This window comes from Globicephala melas, chromosome 8, assembly GCF_963455315.2.
Source record: "Globicephala melas chromosome 8, mGloMel1.2, whole genome shotgun sequence".
In the NCBI taxonomy this organism is placed as follows: domain Eukaryota; kingdom Metazoa; phylum Chordata; class Mammalia; order Artiodactyla; family Delphinidae; genus Globicephala; species Globicephala melas.
Window position 1 is genome coordinate 51,070,427 of NC_083321.1, and position 20,061 is coordinate 51,090,487.

General features: G+C 38.1%; 1 protein-coding gene and 1 pseudogene across 2 annotated transcripts in view; both read right to left on the reverse strand.

Annotated features, from left to right (window-relative positions):
* Positions 1–20,061, reverse strand: part of RAB6A (RAB6A, member RAS oncogene family) — a 66,669-nt gene that overhangs the window by 39,143 nt on the left and 7,465 nt on the right. The gene's annotated exons all lie outside the window — the stretch shown is intronic.
* LOC115841836 (quinone oxidoreductase pseudogene) lies at positions 1,602–7,158 on the reverse strand (annotated as a pseudogene).

A 20,061-nucleotide genomic window follows, 5' to 3' on the forward strand; every position in this document is an offset into this window, starting at 1 on the left:
ATATAAGGGTCAGGTCCACTTCATTCAGTGAATCAAAGCTTAATCTCGGGAAGCATAAAAACTAAATATGAAGAGTTCTAGGAGGGGTATGAGGGCTGCAAGAACTTGACTGTTTAAGAGTAAGAATGAAATGACATGGAAAATTGTTTTGAAACTCATTTCAGGATCAGATCTCTATTCTTTGGCAGGGCAATCCCAAAGATTCATACTACTTTGTATTGGTATTTTTAAGTTAATCCACATGAAAGTGCCACTAGGTAAACAATAGTGGTATACTGCCAATATCCTTACCAATGGGCACAGTGTTCAAGGGCAAGAACCATATCTAATTTTCCTATATCTCCAGTAGCTTGGCATAGATTCAATAAATACTAAATGATACAAGAAATTATATCAATTGGAAAAGAACTGAGCAAATAAATATCTCAAATGCTCTCCTAAATGTAAATACTTTGGGGAGGAAAAAAAAAACAATACCTAGTCACTCATGTTTTTGTATGAATTTAAGTAACTTTTGATTTCAACTTTTGATTTTTAGAGACCTGATCCCGGCCTCTTAAAATGTCCTCCATCCATGTGCTATATGAAAACCTGAGGAAAAAACTGAGCCAAAGAAGGAAGAATCCCATAAAATCACCTACTCCCAAACATCTTATTTTAAAGAATCTAAAATAGCAGGTTGAACAGCTAAAGCTAGTTTCCCTAGAGCCTGGTCAAAAGCAAACTGATGTTTGGGAAGAAGTCTCTTTTTGGAGCAATGAGTAGATCTACGCATTTCTTCATTAGTAAATAGTACATACAGTTTTTACTTTGTTTTGAAAAATGTCCCTCCTTTTTTATATAAAAGAGCAAAATGCATGTTATAAAGCGGGCAACACAGAAAAGACCAAGAACAAAGTGAAAATTACATATATCCTACCACCTATACATAACTAACATTACAACTTTGGTATATGTTTTTCCAAAATACTTTTTATATATAAGAATACCTATGTACTTAAAGGCAAAACCCTAGAACCAATCATAGTAAAGTCAGGAACAATACACATACTACATTATTTAACACTGATCAGAATCTATTAAAAAGTAAATCTAAAAATCTGAAGAGATAAAAGGCAAAATAGTGGTGGGGGAAACAGTGGTGGATAAAAGCAAAGGAGCTTCATTATAAATAAAATATATAGTGAAGAAATGCAAAATAGCTTGTTTGTTGAAACGGTTTTTTTCTTTTTTCTTTTTTTTTTTGCGGTACACGGGCCTCTCACTGTTGTGGCCTCTCCCATTGCGGAGCACAGGCTCCGGATGCGCAGGCTCAGCGGCCATGGCTCACGGGCCCAGCCGCTCCGCGGCATGTGGGATCTTCCCAGACCGGGGCACGAACCCGTGTCCCCTGCATCGGCAGGCGGACTCTCAACCACTGCGCCACCAGGGAAGCCCTTATAAATCTTTTTTTTAAATATAAGAAACTCACTGAATCAAATGAATACTAATTAAAGCAAATGCAGTGTACATAAAACTGAGGTAAGAGACCTCTAACTCCATAGGAAATCTATGAAATGATTAATCATTTCATAGATTAAATGATTAATCTATGAAATTCATTAATCTATGAAATGATTAGTGGTTAAGAGAAGAATTATTTTTCCAGTAGCCCCACTGCTTTGCATATCATCTTCATGGGCCACCTTCTCCAATGGAATCTGAGGACCTAATACTGGTCTCAACCAACCAATTTCCATTCCGGCTTGAAGGGCTGCTGCAAACTGCTGAAATTCCTCCTTGGTGGATATATAGAGAGCAACTCCTATTATGCTAGATTCCTTTGCCATGATGTCTCCCGTGGGTTTATTTCAACAGGACCTCTGCTGCCAACAACTATTACTCGTCCTCCATGTGACAGAGATTCAAATCATTGCTAAGATTTACATTAGTTAACATTTCAATAATCACATCAACTCCTTTTCACCAAAAGATTTCTTAATTATATCAATATAATTAATTTCTCTGTGATTAAACACTTCGTGGGCCCCATTTTGCAAAACAGTGTTTTGTCCTTCCTCAGTACCAGCTGTGCCCAAAACTTTTAAGCCATAAACTCTAGCAGTCTGGCATGCTGCTATCCCAACTCCTCCACTAGCTCCATGAACCAGAACACTTTCTCCAGCTTTCACACAGGCACTGTGGAGCAGAGCTCAATAAGCAGTAAAATACGGGATACTGGCAGCGTATGGCAGCTCCTTGTTTAAAGTCCAGTTTTTCCGGCAGTGTGTAAACAGGGTAATTGGCTGCCAGAGCATACTCTGCGTAGCCCCCAGAGATCATGCTGGTAGTGAAAACTCTGTCACCTTTCTTGAAAGCAGATACACTTTCTCCAACAGCTCCTGTTATCCCAGCCACATCTAATCCAGGAGTATAAGGTGGAAGTGGTTTTCTACTGTAGGTACCAGAGTGAATTTGTGTGTCCACTGGGTTTACACTACATGCTTGGACTTTGATTAGAACCTGATGGTCTTTTGGAATCGGTATGGCAACATCCGACTGGAGTTTCATCACTTCTGGTCCACAAATTAAAAAACTCTAATAGCTCTCATCAACCTCTGTTCAGTCACCACGGTGATCTAGATACGAGTCCTAGAGTGGGAAATCAAAATCTGCGAGAGCTCCCTCAGATTCCATGGAAAAAAGGGCTGTGTGATGTATGATTTCATCTCAATAAAGCTGTTATTAAAAATCTATCATGGATTTCCCTGGTGACTCAGTGGTTACGAATCCTCCTGCCAATGAAAGGGACGCCTAGAGCCCGTGCTCCACAACAGAAGCCACTGCAATGAGAAGCCTGCGCACCACAATGAAGAGTAACCCCTGCTCGCCACAAGTAGAGAAAGCCCGCACACAACAACGAAGACCCAACACAGCCATAAATAAATAAATAGATAGATAAATAAAATCCATTGTGGTGATTATTGTACAATGTGAAATACTTAATGCCACTGAACTGTACATATAGAAATAAGTTAAAATGGTAAATTTTACTATGTATAATAATTTTAATACTGGAGCACCAAAGATAACTAAAAAAGGGGCTGATTATTAAAGATTAGAGGAACTAATTATTGGGCCTCTAGAAGACCAAGGTATACTAATTTAAGAGATAACTTCTGTAAGTGGTAAAGTAATTCCTCACATAATATACTCTTCAAGAATACTTAGGATTCAAAGATTGTAAGACTAATGTTTGCATAAAAGGAGAAGTCTCAATTATTCTACAACCTATATAAATGAACATTTATGAACTGCTTCATAATCTGGTCAGTTATATTGGTCAGATAATACTGAAACAGACAACAAGATATTTATATATTCTAATTTTTCCCCACAAAAATAAGCCATTATAAAAGATTAATGTGCTATGATAATAACAGTACCTTAAATCAGACGCTATGATTTTAGTTAGAAGTTAAGCATAAAAATACAACAAGCAAACACACAAAAACAACACTACCTGTAGTCCATCATGGTAATGAAGACACCTGAAAAACGTACCTAGGGACCATAGCGAAAAAGCTCAGCTGCAAGCAAAACTCACTGCAATATCACAGCCAAGATGTCTCATCTAGGTGATGCAATTCTACAGCAAAACAGAAAATCAATTAAACCAAGCTAACACTACTCCAATGTAGCGAACCTAGTCAACAACACTGAAGTTCCATAAAGCTAGTAGCCTTTCTCTAAAGACCTAAACTGAATAAAGATTTCATTTTTCCTAAAGCTTAAAAAAAAAAAAACGAAGAAATGGAATATTACTCAGCCATAAAAAGAAATGAAATTGAGTTATTTGTAGTGAGGTGGATGGACCTAGATTCTGTCATACAGAGTGAAGTAAGTCAGAAAGAGAAAAACAAATATCGTATGCTAACACATATATATGGAATCTAAAAAAAAAGGTTCTGAGGAACCTAGGGGTAGGACAGAAATAAAGAAGCAGACGTAGAGAATGGACTTGATGACACATGGAGGGGGAAGGGTAAGCTGGGATGAAGTGAGAGTGACATGGACATATATACACTACCAAATGTAAAACAGATAGCTAGTGGGAAACAGCCACATAGCACAGGAGATCAGCCCGGTGCTTTGTGACTACCGAGAGGAGTGGGAAAGGGAGGATGGGAGGGAGATGCAAGAGGGAGAAGATATGGGGATATATGTATATGTAGAGCTGATTCATTTTGTTATAAAGCAGAAACTAACACACCATTGTAAAGCAATCATACTCCAATAAAGATGATTAAAAAAAAAAAGAAGAGAACTACAACTACACTTGTACAATTACATTCAAAAATGGGGAGAATGAATTTGGTTGTATAAAATATTTGCTGAATAAGTAATTTCACATCTATGGCTCAAAAGTTGTTTTTTTAATAAATATGCTTTATTTCTTTATAATAATATTTACGTTAAAGGCATCAGACCTGTGATATGAGTTTCCAGGATGATGAAATGGAGACATCCAAAGTAAAAACAGAAAATATTTGACTACACAAAACGTGAAGACAGAAAAGATATTCACATAAAGGTAATGACCCACTGGCTACTCTTACCAAAGATGAATAAAACATAAACAAATATATTAATGCTTGGATGGCTACTATTTCTCACTTCATTCCAAAACTTCCAAGCGCTAGGAAACAAGGAGGTTGGAGGATGAGAATGAAAAACAAATGTAAGTAAGGCCTTGAACGCAAAGGAGTTTACAACCACTGAAAGAGGGTGAACAAGAGAATAAAGCACTGTGCAAACAAAGTATCCATCCTCTATACTGCCAGAGGTATGTTTCAACAATTTATAAACATTCCAAGGCTCCCCAGTCACCATAAGCTAAAGATCCTTAGCAGGCATTCAAACTTGAGCTGAGCCTTTCTAGTCTCATCTCCTAACCTTGCCAAACACAAATACCATCTGACAATGATGGAAAGCTATTGGTTATTCTTCAAGCATAACAGGTTCCTTGGAACCTGAGATTTTGCTCATGTAAACCAGTTTTGTGGAACTTTTCTTTCCTGGTTACATTATGAACTTATGGATTCAGTATCAGATGTGGTTCTGCCTGGAGGAGAGAAAAACTAAATTACCTCTCAAAACTACTTTCAGCCAAGCTCCCTGGTGGCCTAATGGTTAGGATTCTAGGCTTTCACTGCCATGGCCCGGGTTCAATCCCTGTTCAGGGAACTGAGATTCCCCTAAGGCATGCAGGGCGACAAAAAAATAAAATAAAATACTTTCAGCCTAAGATTGTATTTCTAGAAGTATTTTAGATAGCAGCAGGGCTTTTATTTTATTCCTACAACAAAGTTAACATTCATCTATGAATGTATCTTAAGGATAAAATGACGAGCTGGACTAATTAAAAAAGATACATGCATCCCAATGTTCATTGCAGCACTAGCCAAGACATGGAAGCAACCTAAATGTCCATCAACAGATGAATGGATAAAGAAGATGTGGTATATATACACAATGGAATACTACTCAGTCATCAAAAAGAATGAAATAATGCCATTTACAGCAACATGGATGGACCTTTCATACTAAGTTAAGTGAAGTAAGTCAGAAAGAGAAAGACAAATACCAAATGATATCACTTATATGTCGAATCTAAAATATGATACAAATGAACTTATTTACAAAACAGAAACAGACTCACAGACTTAGAAGACAAGCTTATGGTTATCAAAGGGGAAAGGGGGCTGGGGGAGGGATAAATTAGGAGTTTGGGATTAGCAGATACAAATTACTATATATAAAATAAACAAAAAGGTCCTAGGGACTTCCCTGGTGGCGCAGTGGTTAAGAATCCGCCTACCAATGCAGGGGACATGGGTTCGATCCCTGGTCCAGGAAGATCCCACATGCCGCGAAGCAACTAAGCCCATGCGCCACAAATACTGAGCCTGTGTTCTAGAGCCCACAAGCCACAACTACTGAGCCTGCAAGCCACAACTACTCAAGCCTGCACGCCTAGAGCCCCTGCTCCGCAACAAGAGAAGCCACCTCAATGCGAAGCCCACACCCCGCAAGAAAGAGCAGCCCCCGCTCACCCCAACTAGAGAAAGCCCGCGTGCAGCAACGAACACCCAATGCAATCGTAAAGAAATAAGTAAGTAGCTCCTATTGTATAGCACAGGGAACTATATTCAATATCCTATAATAAACCATCCGGAAAAGAATATATATACATACATACATGCATACATATATATAACTGAATCACTTTGCTCTACACCAGAAACTAACACAAATCAACTATATTCAATAAAAAAATGTTTTTAAAAAGATAACTTGAAAATAATCTGTACCCTCAAAGAACAGTTCAGTGGGAAGTTCAAAATAAGTACTAGCATAAGACTAGCTTTTCCAGCATTAACTTTACTCAAAACCTTTTTAAGTCTAAGTGTAGAAAAGCATGATCCACTTCTTACAGGGAAAAATAAGAAAAAAATGGCAATATAAGGAACTTAACTCATATTATCTTGTTTGTGCATTTATTTAATAGTTTACCTCTCCCAACGTACAAATGATAAGCTGTAGAATAGGAACCTCATCTATCTTGTTCATGGCTACACTCAATGTTGGTCCCTGTCTAGCACTAAATGAAATAATCAATGAAAAAAACCGTCAAGTAGACAGTATTCACTAAGGTTGTCCAGAGTCTGCAGTCTTGGAAAAATGAAAGTAGATATAGCTCACAGGGGCACACTTATGATAAAACTCAGTGAACTGAGGTTTTAGAACCAGAAGGCCAAATTTACTAATTAATGTAAGAAATAATTTTGTAACGATGGGAATATTCAGGTCAATATAACTAGCAATTTTTCTCATTCAAGCTGTACACTTAAGATTCGTATGCTTTTCTATATGTTACACTTCAATAAAAAGTTTTCCTTGTAAAAATAAAATCTAAATAATCACTGTCTGAAATAATAACATCTTATGGGGTTTTACACACACACACACACACACACACACACACACACACACTCTTAAAGTACACATAGTAAGTCAAGTCAGAAGGAAGAATGGTAAGTAGAATTAGACTGCCACAGTCCCTGCACTGCCCAGAAGGGTAAAGGAATCAATTACCTGTAAACTTTTGTAAGTCATGGCTGCATGCCACAACTTCTGGGCTAATCACAAAAAGAAAAAGAAAAGAAAATTGTATAACTTCCCAATTAATGAAGAATATGGAATACTTTTTTAAAAGACTACAAATTCAAATAACACAAGAAGAGAAAAAGAAACACTCAGGACAAAAAGAAAGCACATTGAGAAGATGGTAGATTTATTTTAAATCCAAATATATAATTATATTAAATGTAAATGTACTAATGTTCCAATCTTAAAAACAATTATCAGACTGGACAAACACAAAACTTAACTAGATGACTACTAAGCCACATCTGAAACATAAGAATACAAAAATGTTGAGAGTAAAAAGATAGAGGGACTTCCCTGGTGGCACAGTGGTTAAGAATCTGTCTGCCAATGCAGGAGACACGGGTTCGAGCCCTGGTAGGTCAGGGAACTAAGATCCCCATATGCCGGGCACAGCAGCCAAAATAAATAAATTAATTAAAAAGGATAGAAAAATATAAATACTATGAAAACATTAGCCAAAAGAAAGGTGGTATACCTATACTAACATCAAAGTAAGCTTTGGGCTTCCCTGGTGGCACAGTGGTTGAGAGTCCGCCTGCCGATGCAGGGGACACAGGTTCGTGCGCCGGTCTGGGAGGATCCTACATGCCGCGGAGCAGCTGGGCCTGTGAGCCATGGCCGCTGAGCCTGCGCGTCCGGATCCTGTGCTCCGCAACGCAAGAGGACACAACAGTGAGAGGCCCACATACCGCAAAAAAACCCAAAACAAACAAACAAACAAAAAACCAATAAGGTGGGAGGATTTGCTCTCTGGTAAATCAGTAATTTTTATATTAAGTTATAGTAAGTTTTGTATTGTTGCAAGGGTAGACTAAGCAATTAGCAGAATAGAAATTCCAGAACCAGGTCAATGAATTTATAGACAGTTGGTCATTATAAAACCGATATGGCAGAGAACTGAGGAAAAGAAATGTTTTTAAATACATGATGCTCGGATAATTACATATCCATACTGAAAAAAATTAAACCTGACATCTATTTCATAGTACACATAAAGATAAATTTCAGTTGGATTATAAACCTAAATGTGAAAGACAAAGCAAAACAAAACACAAAAAATTTCTAAAATATAATAGGGGAGACTATCTTCATTACTCAGGCTATGGAAAAACTTAAAATGGGACATAAAAATCAGATTTTTATACACTGATACATCTATCTACATTAAAACTAACATTTTCTGTTCATTAAAAATTGTCATTAAGAGTGAAAAAAGCAAGCAATCATAGGTTGGTCTGTTAAAAAAAAAATACACCTTTTGTTTTTCTTCATGGAGAATAAGGGACACATGCTTTGAAGGAGGACGAAGCAACAGTTTAAGACTATCATAGTGTCTGTGTTACCGATTAAAAGTCTTTCTCTGAACTGTGAGTGTAGTTCCTTTAATATGCACCTTAACTTTTCTACAGCAAAATTTAAGCAAATAAGTTTTGACTTTGGAAAAACATTTCTCAATAATACAATAATGAAGTAATCAAAACTAAAAACCCAAGAAAGAAAAACAAAGCTCGAAAATACCCTCCCTTCAACTCTAGTAAAACACATTTTCCAGCATACCAATTTTTTTTTTTTTTTTTGCGGTACACGGGCCTCTCACTGTTGTGGCCTCTCCTGCTGCAGAGCACAAGCTCCGGACGCGCAGGTTCAGCGGCCATGGCTCTCGGGCCCAGCCTCTCCGCGGCATGTGGGATCTTCCCAGACCGGGACACGAACCCGTGTCCCCTGCATCGGCAGGCGGACTCTCAACCACTGCACCACCAGGGAAGCCCCAGCATACCAATTTTTAAAAAATTACAATAAATAAAGTCTTTGCTCTCATGGGGTTTAAAACTGGCAATACATATACCTTACAATACAAGTATATAACATTTAGGTATAGAGGATAAATTCTTTAATATTTTAGTTCAAGGTAGTTTTTGTTTTGTTTCGTTTTGAAGACAGAATCTCCAGGGACTTCCCTGGTGTTCCAGTGAGTAAGACTTTGCACTCCCAATGCAGGGGGCCGGGGTTCGATCCCTGGTTGGGGAACTAGATCCCGCATGCATGCCCCAAAGTCCACATGCCGCAACTAAAAAAAAAAGATCCCGTGGGCCGCAACTAAGACCCACAGCATACATGCATGCATGCATGAATGAATTAAAAAAAAAAAGACAGAATCTCCAAATAGTAGATCAGGATCTCAATGTCTCTCTCATCTGGTCAGCATTCAAGTTGTTGTATCTTCCTTGTATTGAGGGTAACCCAAAACTCCAGAGAAAGAGTATAGTCCACTTATAGTCCACTTAGGTGGCTCTTTTACATTGTCCAAAGACATATTTTAGCACCCTTTCATATATTACTACCCATTTATGATCAATAGCTTCTGGAAGCTATTTAGTTTCCGGAAATTAAAATAGCTCCTTTTCATAGAAAGATTAGACATATCTAATTTTAAAACAGCATTCCTTCTGTATTTGCATTTCTTCTGTACTCATTCAAATCTCTTCAGCTAAGCTTATTTCTCCAAAATAGTTTTCAAAATCCGTAACAGTACATTCTTTATATCCTCCTATACAAAGGCAATTTAAATGATCATTTCAATCAAAGCCTAACTAATCTTATCCTGAACACTGTGGCTATTCATTTTTCTTCCAACAATATTTTAACATTTGTCCTTAATACTCCTGTGCCACCATACACACAAAACTTCATACAGCATTATGTTCTAATACTTTTCTTCCTATCCCACTCCCAACCCATGCCATATAATTTATTCTGTATTATATAAATTTATTCAGTCAGTCATCAAGAAGTTCTGATAAAAGGAAGCATATATTGAGGCAAGGAAGACCAACTAAAACTAACAAGAATATTTAATTATCAACAAATATGGTTCTATACAACACAAAATAGAAATCTGTTAAGTATTGTAGGTATACTCCTTGTTCTGAGTATGCCTAGCTCTTCCAAGAAATCACTTCTCTGTTTAAAAAAGGAAATATCTCCAGGTGATTTCATAACCCACTCTTAATATTTCTACAACCTTTTTAGTCAGGAAATTCTTCCATATATATGACTTAAATTCACTATGTTTCATAGCACAGGGAGATCAGCTCAGTGCTTTGTGTCCATCTAGAGGGGTGGGATAGGGAGGGAGATGCAAGAGGGAGGAGATACGGGGATATATGTATACGTATAGCTGATTTATTTTGTTATACAGCAGAAACTAACACACCACTGTAAAGCAATTATACTCCAATAAAGATGTTAAAAAAAATTCACTATGTTTCAGCTTAAGCCTCTCTTATTGTTCAGATCTTAGAATTGCAAATTAACAAGCTATTATCTTTTCTGTAAGATATTACAAATCCAAAGACTTTTTTCAGTTGTACTTTTGCCTTCTTGATGTGACTGGACAATTCTCATTTGAATGTCACATTTTAATTCCATGATTAAACAAACCTATGATTTTCCTTGTGTATAAGCAACATGAAGTGATTCTTATTACTTCTTATTAAGTGTCAGCCAGTAACACAATCATTGACAAAGCAAATTTTATTAAAGCCATTGAATTTTTAAACTGTCTTTTTTGTAATTAATTAATTTATTTTTGGCTGCGTAGGGTCTTTGTTGCTGCACACAGCTTTTCTCTAGTTGTGGCGAGCAGGGGCTACTCTTCGCTGTGGTGTGTGGGTTTCTCATTGCGGTGGCTTCTCTTGTTGCAGAGCACGGGCTCTAGGAGCGTGGGCTTCTGTAGTTGTGGCACATGGGCTCAGTTGTTGTGGCTCACGGGCTCTAGAGCACAGGCTCAGTAGTTGTGGCGCACAGGTTTAGTTGCTCCACGGCATGTGGGATCTTCCTGGACCAGGGATCGAACCTGTGCCCCTGCATTGGCAGGTGGATTCTTAACCACTGAGCCACCAAGGAAGTCCTCAAAGCCACTGAATTTTAAAACTAATTTGTTTATCTTACTCTCTACTTAACTGTAAGTTACATGTATTAAGAATTTTTCATATAAATTACAAAAGTCCAATACAGCAAAATACCTGAGAAACACTTAATCTTATCTAACATTTAGTTCATGTAGCTCAACCTTCCAGAGATGATTACAGTTTTTTCACTCATGGTTTTGGGAACGCCAAAGTATCCTTACTTCCTGCACACCTTCTACCTATACAAAATTTATCAAGGAAAGGTTGTATAGTTTAGTGTCTTAGTAGTGGAGCTCTAGAACCAGGCTGTTGAGCTGAAACCCAAGTTTAGCCAGTTACTAACTGTATATACTACTGAGACAAGTTATTTAACCTATCTGTGCCTGAATTTCCTCATGGTAAAATAAGAATAACAGTAGTACCTATCTTATAGGAATATTTCAACTTTTTTTCACTGAAATATATTTGATTTCAATGTTGTGTTAGTTTCTGGTATACAGCAAAGTGATTGTTTTATATATATATATATATATATATATGTATTTAGTTGTTATATTCTTTTCCATTATAGCTTATTACAAGATATTGAATATAGTTCCCTGTGCTATACCATAGGACCTTGCTGTTTATCTATTTTATATATAGTAGTTTGTATCTTCTATTCCCAAACTCCTAAATGATCCCTCCCCACCTTTCCCCCTTGGTAACCATAAGTTTGTTTTCTATGTCAACTTTTTATTTTACAGAAAAGTTACAAACTTCCTTAGTCTCCTCTCATCAGTGACATTTCCTGTCTTTCCTGTTTTTACGACCTTGACACTTGTAAAGAAAACTGGTCAGTTATTTTGTGTAATGTCCCTCAATTTAGATTTGTCTAATGTTTTCGCATTAGAATGAGGTCATACATTTTTTTTTTTTTTTTTTTTTTTGCGGTACGCGGGCCTCTCATTGTTGTGGCCTCTCCCATTGCGGAGCACAGGCTCCGGACGCACAGGCTCAGCCGCTCCGCGGCATGTGGGATCCTCCCGGACCGGGGCACGAACCCGTGTCCCCTGCATCGGCAGGCGGACTCTCAACCGCTGCGCCACCAGGGAAGCCCGAGGTCATACATTTTTGACAAGACCACCACAGAACTGATGTGCCTTTCTCAGTGCATCATAAAATAAATACATGATGTCATATTAATGTCTTATTCCTAGTGATGTTAACCTTGATCACTTGATTATGGCAATCTCCACAGAGTTTCTTTACCATAAGTTACTGTTTTTCCCCTTGTAAATAATAAATATCTTGAGGAATATACTTTGAGATTATTCAAATATCCTGTGTCTTCGCAAAATTTTGCCCTCTAATTTTAGCATTCATCAAATGGATCTCGCCTGTAGCAATTAGCACTGTGGTATTCCAACGGTGATTTTCTATTTCCCTCATTCTATTTACTATAAGAGCAGTCCTTTCTTATCTATTTATTTATTTAAATAAGTATTCATAAATATCTTAATTATGTGGGTTATAATCCAATATCACCATTATTTATTTTGTTGCTCGAAAATTTCCAACTTTCCTTGTTGGGCGCTCTTTCACATTGGCTCCTGTGCCCTTTCAACATGTCCCCCATCCTTTCATAAACACTTCCTTATTTTCTGGCACCAGAATACTCTCCAGCTTATTTTGTATTTTCCCTGCCCCAGCCCTGAAATCAACCACTTCTCCAAAGATCTCACGGGGTTGGTTTTAAGGGTTAAACTAGCTAAGACTGTAAAGTACTTACAACAGGGTCTGATCTGTACTAAGTAATCAAATGTCAATTGATATCTAGTATTGACAGTTTGACAGGAAATACACATTAACCATTACAGCTGTCAGGAGGTGCTATATTTCTATATTTGGTTGCAAAGTGATATTAAGCACTGTATTAGTCTGCTAGAGCTGCTGTAACAAAGTACCACAAACTGGTTTAAACAACAGAAATTTATTGTCTCACAGTTCTGGAGGCTACAATCCAAAATCAAGGTGTTGGCTGAGTTAGTTCCTTCTGAGGGCTGTGAAAAGAATCTGTTCCAAGCCTCTTCCCTAGCTTCTGGTGGTTTGCTGGCAGTCCTTGGCATCCCTTGGTGTACAGAAGCATCACCCTGATCTCTGCCTTCACCTTCAGACGGCATTCTCTCTGTATATATCTGTGTCCAAATTTCCCCTTTTTTTAAGGACACGAGTCATACTGTATAGTGGCCCATCCTACCCCAGGAGGACCTCACCTTAACCAGTTGCATCTGAGGTACTAGAGGTTAAACTTCAACATACGAATTTGGGAAGAACACACTTCAAGCCATAACCAGGCACAAATGAAAAAATTCTGAAAAATAAAAATAAATCATCACAGTATTTAGAATAATATCAATCAGACTGAGGTTGAAATAACTATTTAGATTGTTTTCACATAGAAGACTAATTATTGCAGTATCAGAGGTTTTGAAAACAAATGTACAATATTTTGGAGAGGAAAGTTCAACTAAAGAATTTTGAAAGAACAAAAGGAATGCTTTATTTAAAACTAAATGTCCCAATGCAGCCAAAAATAAATAAATAATATTTTTTTTAAAAAGGGGGGGCTTCTCTGGTGGTGCAGTGGTTAAGGATCTACCTGCCAATGCAGGGGACACGGGTTCGATCCCTGGTCTGGGAAGATCCCACATGCCACGGAGCAACTAACTAAGCCCATGAGCCACAACTACTGAGCCTGTGCTCTAGAGCCCGTGAGCCACAACTACTGAGCCCTCATGCCACAACTACTGAAGCCCACGTGTGTAGAGCCCGTGCTCTGCAACAAGAGAAGCCACCGCAATGAGAAGGCCACGCACCGCAATGAAGAGCAGCCCCCGCTCGCTGCAACTAGAGAAAGCCCGTGAGCAGCGATGAAGACCCAACAGAGCCAAAAATAAATAAATAAAATTTTAAATAAATAAATAAATAAAACTAAACGTACTCAGTCTTTCTGTGAAGAGGAACTACTCTCAATTTCTGAAAGCTCTGAGAGCATTAAATAGGTAGGAATATATGAGAGGGTGCTGACAGTAAGTCCCTGGGTGGAGCCTACAGAGGACCATCTATGCAGGCCATATTATATGGGTAGATTCTTCTCATTTTACCTAGAGAGGTTAAAATGAACGCTTTAAGGGCTCATAATGTATAAGGTGGCGGAGCAAAGACCACAGTTCAGTATCCCTAACTCCTGCCCCATAACTTTTCCCCCATATCACATTAACTATAGAAGTTTCACAGGCCAAAGGAAAGAAACATTCCATATTAAACAACTTGATAAACAAACATAAAAGGTTTGCAAATTAGTAACTTCAATAGCCATCTAGTTTTGTCCTATTTACTTAATGTCAATATATTAGTGCTTCTGTCACCTGCTTAAAGAAGAAAGACCTGTTTACTCAGATTCCTAATGACTGGACAGATTCAATATTTTATGGTTGCCTGTATGAAGGACATTATGCTAGACACCAAGGACAGAGATTTAAAAGATCTAAGAATGGATTTTATGCAGCCTTAAGTACTACAGATCAAAATATCTTTAGTCCAGAGGTGGCCTAAAATCTGTCTAAATTCATGAGTCATCACATGCTCTATTTCCCTATTATAATCAACTTAACTCACCTTGATTATGTAGATAATTTAAAGTACACATGCACAGATTTCTGAAAGGGATATTCTTCAGTTTTAAGAGGATGGTTAAAGACAGATAAAGGGTTAATTAGCCACATGAGACTACTGAAATTAAAGTGAAATAAAATTTTGAAATCAGTTCTCAGTCACTGTAGCCATCACCATATTAAACAGCACAAATATGGGACAGTTCCTCCATCAGAGAAAGTTCAATTTGATAGCAAAGATTTAGACATCCTAAAATGTTAAGTCTCAAACCATGTAATGCAAAGTATCCCAAAAATAAAGGCCTCTGTGGGCAACTATATCCATGAATGTCAAGAATATACCAATAAGAAAGTTCTCATCTTTTAGCAATCATACAAAAATATTTGCGATGATAGGATATACGGGATTTTCTTCAACTCACTCTGGTATGTGGGGGATAATTGTTGAAGCTGAGTACGAGTTTATGGGGGTTCATGACACTATTCTCTGTACCTTTTTATATGTTTAAATTTTCCCATAATAAAGGGGTTAAATAATACTTTAAGAACCCAAAAACATATTTGGTTAAATCACACTCACTCTTCAAATATGCCATTTACAACGACTGACTTCTTGACTCTCCAAAACTCTACTGAGACCACTTTTTTAAAATTAGCAATTAGTTCTTGATAAATCCAATAGCCTTTTCCGAGTTATCATTTTCCTCATCTTGAGCCACTGACTCTTCAGATTCATACCAGATACTTGGCATATCAAACCTTTCTCCTACGTTAGGTTTTTTTGTCTTATTCTGTTTTTCTTTTAATTATCCTCTTTTATGCGTATTTTTGAGGTAGCAAGCTACCTCAAAGCCTTTCTGAAACTAAGTATGGTAAAAATCAGAAATCATTCACTTATTTGAAAATATTTAGTGAGCTCCCGCTATATGCCAAGCACTATGCAATGGTGCTTAGAATACAGCAATGAACAATAAATTCATGAATGCTACCTCTGTGGAACTTACAGAACAAATGGAAAACAGAAATTTTAACAGACAAATAATTACAACTGTATTAAAGGCAGCAAGGAGAAGGACAGTGTTGACGGGCTATAAAGAATGGGAAACTAAACCACTCTGAGGAAGTCAGCAAAGCCTTGAAGAAGTTTCTTGAAGCTAAAGGATAAGCTGGAGTTAATCTGACAAAGGGGAAGAGGGAATATATAACAAGATGGAGATTGGTTAAGAGTTATAACTTAAAAAAGGTCAGTATGGGGCTTCCCTGGTGGCGCAGTGGTTGAGAGTCTGCCTGCCAATGCAGGGGACACGGGTTCGTGCCCCGGTCTGGGAAGATCCCACATGCCGCGGAGCGGCTAGGCCCGTGAGCCATGGCCACTGAGCCTGTGCGTCCGGAGCCTGTGCTCCGCAACGGGAGAGGCCCCAACAGTGAAAGGCCCGCGTACAGCAAAAAAAAAAAAAAAAAAAAAAAAAGGTCAGTATGGCTGAAACAGAGAGAGATGGTGGGAGATATGCTCAAGAATGGACGGATGGGGAGGAGCCAAAAAATTCAGTGTGAGCAATGTAGATCATTTGGAAAGATCTTATTCTAAGAGTGATTTAAACAAAAGCAAAAAAACCCCCCAAAAACTGCAAAGGTGGGGATTTTTTTGAGTTTTTACAATTTTTTAAAAATTTTATTGTGATAAACTATACCATAAGATTTACCATTTTAACCATTTTTAAGTGTACTATTCTGTGGCTTTAAGCACAGTCAAGATGTTTTTGTTTTTAGTAAGAAGTTACTCTGATTTACATTTTTATAAAGTTCACTCTGATATCAATGTGGAGGATGGATTGGAGGGGAGGTCCAAGAACAGAGGTTGGAAGGTACAAATATAAAGATTTAAATCTACTTTACTGCTCCCTGCTAGACCATAAACAAGAAGAGAACAGAGATTATACCTGATCTGTTAAAAACTACATTTCCCGGGACCTAGCTCTATGCTTGGCACACAGTGGACATCTATTAAATAGATAAATGACCTGTAAGATTCTATGATTCTTAGAACAGAAAACTTAAAATGCAAAGATGTGTGTTCTGTACAGCACGTAACACCTTAATGATGATTTTTTTTAACTTAAAAAAAAAAAACAAAAACCTGTCTAACAGTAATAGGTAAAGATGAGTTCTAGCAATAAGGTTAGAGATAGGAAGGTAGAATCCAGACTCTGAAAGGGTCTGACTAGGGCAGAAGAGCTTGGACTTCATCTCAAAGAGAAGTCTATGCGGGGTGTATGGGCAAGGTTTTATGCAATCTCACAATGGCAGGTTGAGATAACAGTAATGCTTATTATCAGTTAATTTAAAAAATCATACAGTATTTGTCCCTTTGTGATTGGCTTATTTCACTTAGCATAATGTCCAAGGTTCATCCATGTTAAAGCATGTGTCAGAATTTTCTTCCTTTTTAAGGCTGAATCAGTTTTCATTGTATGTATACACAGAACCATGTTTTGTCTACCCATTCATCCATGGATGAACACTTGGATTGCTTCTACCTTTTGGCTCCTGTGAATAATGCTGCTATAAACATGGATATAAATGAGTTGGTTTTAATTTTATAAAATGTACTTTTAAAAAAGAAGAGGAGGGACTTCCCTGGTGGTGCAGTGGTTAAGAATCCGCCTGCCAATGCAGGGGACACGGGTTCGAGCCCTGGTCCAGGAAGATCCCACGTGCCATGGAGCAACTCAGCCCGCGCACTACAACTACTGAGCCTGTGCTCTAGAGCCCGCAAGCCACAACTACTGAGCCCGCGTGCCACAACTACTGAAGCCCACGCACCTAGAGCCCGTGCTTTGCAACAAGAGAAGCCCCTGCAATGAGAAGCACGTGCACCACAACGATGAGTAGCTCCCACTCACTGCAACTAGAGAACGCCCTCACGCAGCAACGGAGACCCAGTGCAGACAAAAATAAATAAAATAAATAAATTTATTTTTAAAAAAGAGAAAAATAAAGAACAGAAACTGAAAACCCTAAGCAATTCTAAATGTCGAAATGTGTTGATTCTCAGAAAATCAGTTAGAAGCTAGAAAGCAAATGCAAAGTGGTACCTGACCTAATAGATTCTATAAAGATCAATTTTAAACTGACAATGGGGAAAGCTGAGAAACAATCTGATTTGTGCCAGAGAACCCCCCCAATGTAGGCACCAAGTACATCTAGAAATAAGGGTAAAGGTGGTGCTAAAAATGAAAGAAATGGATGAAAATCTGTTTAAAAGGGAGACTGACACCCTCACATCCCCTCCTCTATTCCACACAGCCAGGTTCCTCTCCCACTTCATCAGAAGATTATAGATTATGCTATGAGAAAGGAAAATAGAGGGTTTCTGGACTGGTGAATACAAGAGTCAAGCGAAGTCTGAAGTACAAACTGTATTAAAAACAAAGTAGGGCTTCTCTGGTGGCATAGTGGTTGAGAGTCCGCCTGCCGATGCAGGGGACACAGGTTCGTGCCCCAGTCCGGGAGGATCCCACATGCCGCGGAGCGCCTGGGCCCGTGAGCCATGGCCGCTGAGCCTGTGCTCCGCAGTGGGAGAGGCAACGGTGAGAGGCCCGCGTACCACAAAAAAAAAAAAAACAAAGTAAATTAAATTCATATACTCTAATGTTATCTTCAAACCCTGTCTCCATTCAGCTCCAAGAAAGCTGGCAACCAATATTATCCTCTCCAGCAGGACACTGGACAACTCTTCTTTAAGAAATGTGACTGGCGGGACTTCCCTGGTGGTGCAGTGGTTAAGAATCCACCTGCTAATGCAGGGGACATGGGTTCAAGCCCTGGTCTGGGAAGATCCTACATGCCGCAGAGCAACTAAGCCCCTGCGCCACAACTCCTGAGCCTGAGCTCTAGAGCCTGCAAGCTACAACTACTGAAGCCTGCGTGCTACAACTACTGAAGCCCATGCGCCTAGAGCCCGTGCTGTGCAACAAGAGAAGCCACCGCAATGAGAAACCCGCACAACGCAACAAGAGTAGCCCCCGCTCCCCGCAACTAGAGAAAGCCTGCGTGCAGCAATGAAGACCCAAAGCAGCCAAAAATTAAAATTAATTTTAAAAAAAAGGAAATGTGACTGGCAAAAAGACTTAAAAGAGCTAACATCAGAGACTTCTTCCCCCAAAAAGAACTCAGCCAGACTGTCCTACAGAGAAGCCCAATAAACCCACAAAAGAGCTTAAAATCAAATTTTTAGTGCTCAACTCTTAAACAAAAGGAGACAGTTAAGAATACTAGTTCTTTGAGGACCACATCAAACAAGAAATAGAGAAACTAGAATAAACATAAGTGAAAAGCAATTTACAAAAAACTGAGTATTGAAAAGAAAGCCATATATCTCTTTAATATCCTCAAAATGACAAGAGATACAGCAGAAATTATCACAATGTTGAAAATCAACTATACTTCAATTAAAAAAAATTTTAACAAGAGAAGATACTAGAATCAAAAAGATGTTATAGACAGAAACAATCAGAAAACAAAGAGCTCTTTGAAATTAAAACGATAGCAGAAATAAAACGTAATAGGGTAAAAGAAAGTTGAGAAAATTTTTTAAGAATTAAAACAGAAACAAATAAATGAAAAAGGGGCAAGATAAGATACAACTAGAGGATCAATCCAGGAGGTCTAATAAGAATTCCAGAGAGAACTGAAAATGGAGAGGTGAATATCATACTAGTTAAGTCAAGAAAATTTCCTGAAAATAAACAACTTAAGTTTCCAGTTTGAAAATACTTATACCTATTACTCAGCACATAAAATGAAAATAAACACATCATTATGAAAGATCAAAACACCAAGAGTCATAAATGGCAATACTAGACTCTACAAGGCAATATATGTCATCAAATTTCTGAAGGAAGAATATATCCAACCCAAATCTCTAAACTCCACCAAACTTCAGTGTAAAGGTTGTACAAACACATTTTCAGACATGCAAGGTCTCAAAAAACTTCCTCCCATGTTCCCTTTATTAGGAAGCTACTTACTGGTGGATACATTCAACGTAATGAGTAAAACAAAGAAGAAAAAAGTAATCTGAGAAACAAGGGATCCATCCAACACAAGAGAGAAGGAAACCCTCAAAATGAAAGTAAAGGAGATCACACATTGACAGTTGTACATCAATTCTGGAGGGTAACTATTATACAATAGTTACCCTCAAGGTCAGAAGGTTCTGGGAGAGATGTCCCAGGCAAACCTGATGCATTCAAATAACTGAGATCTACACTACTGGTAAA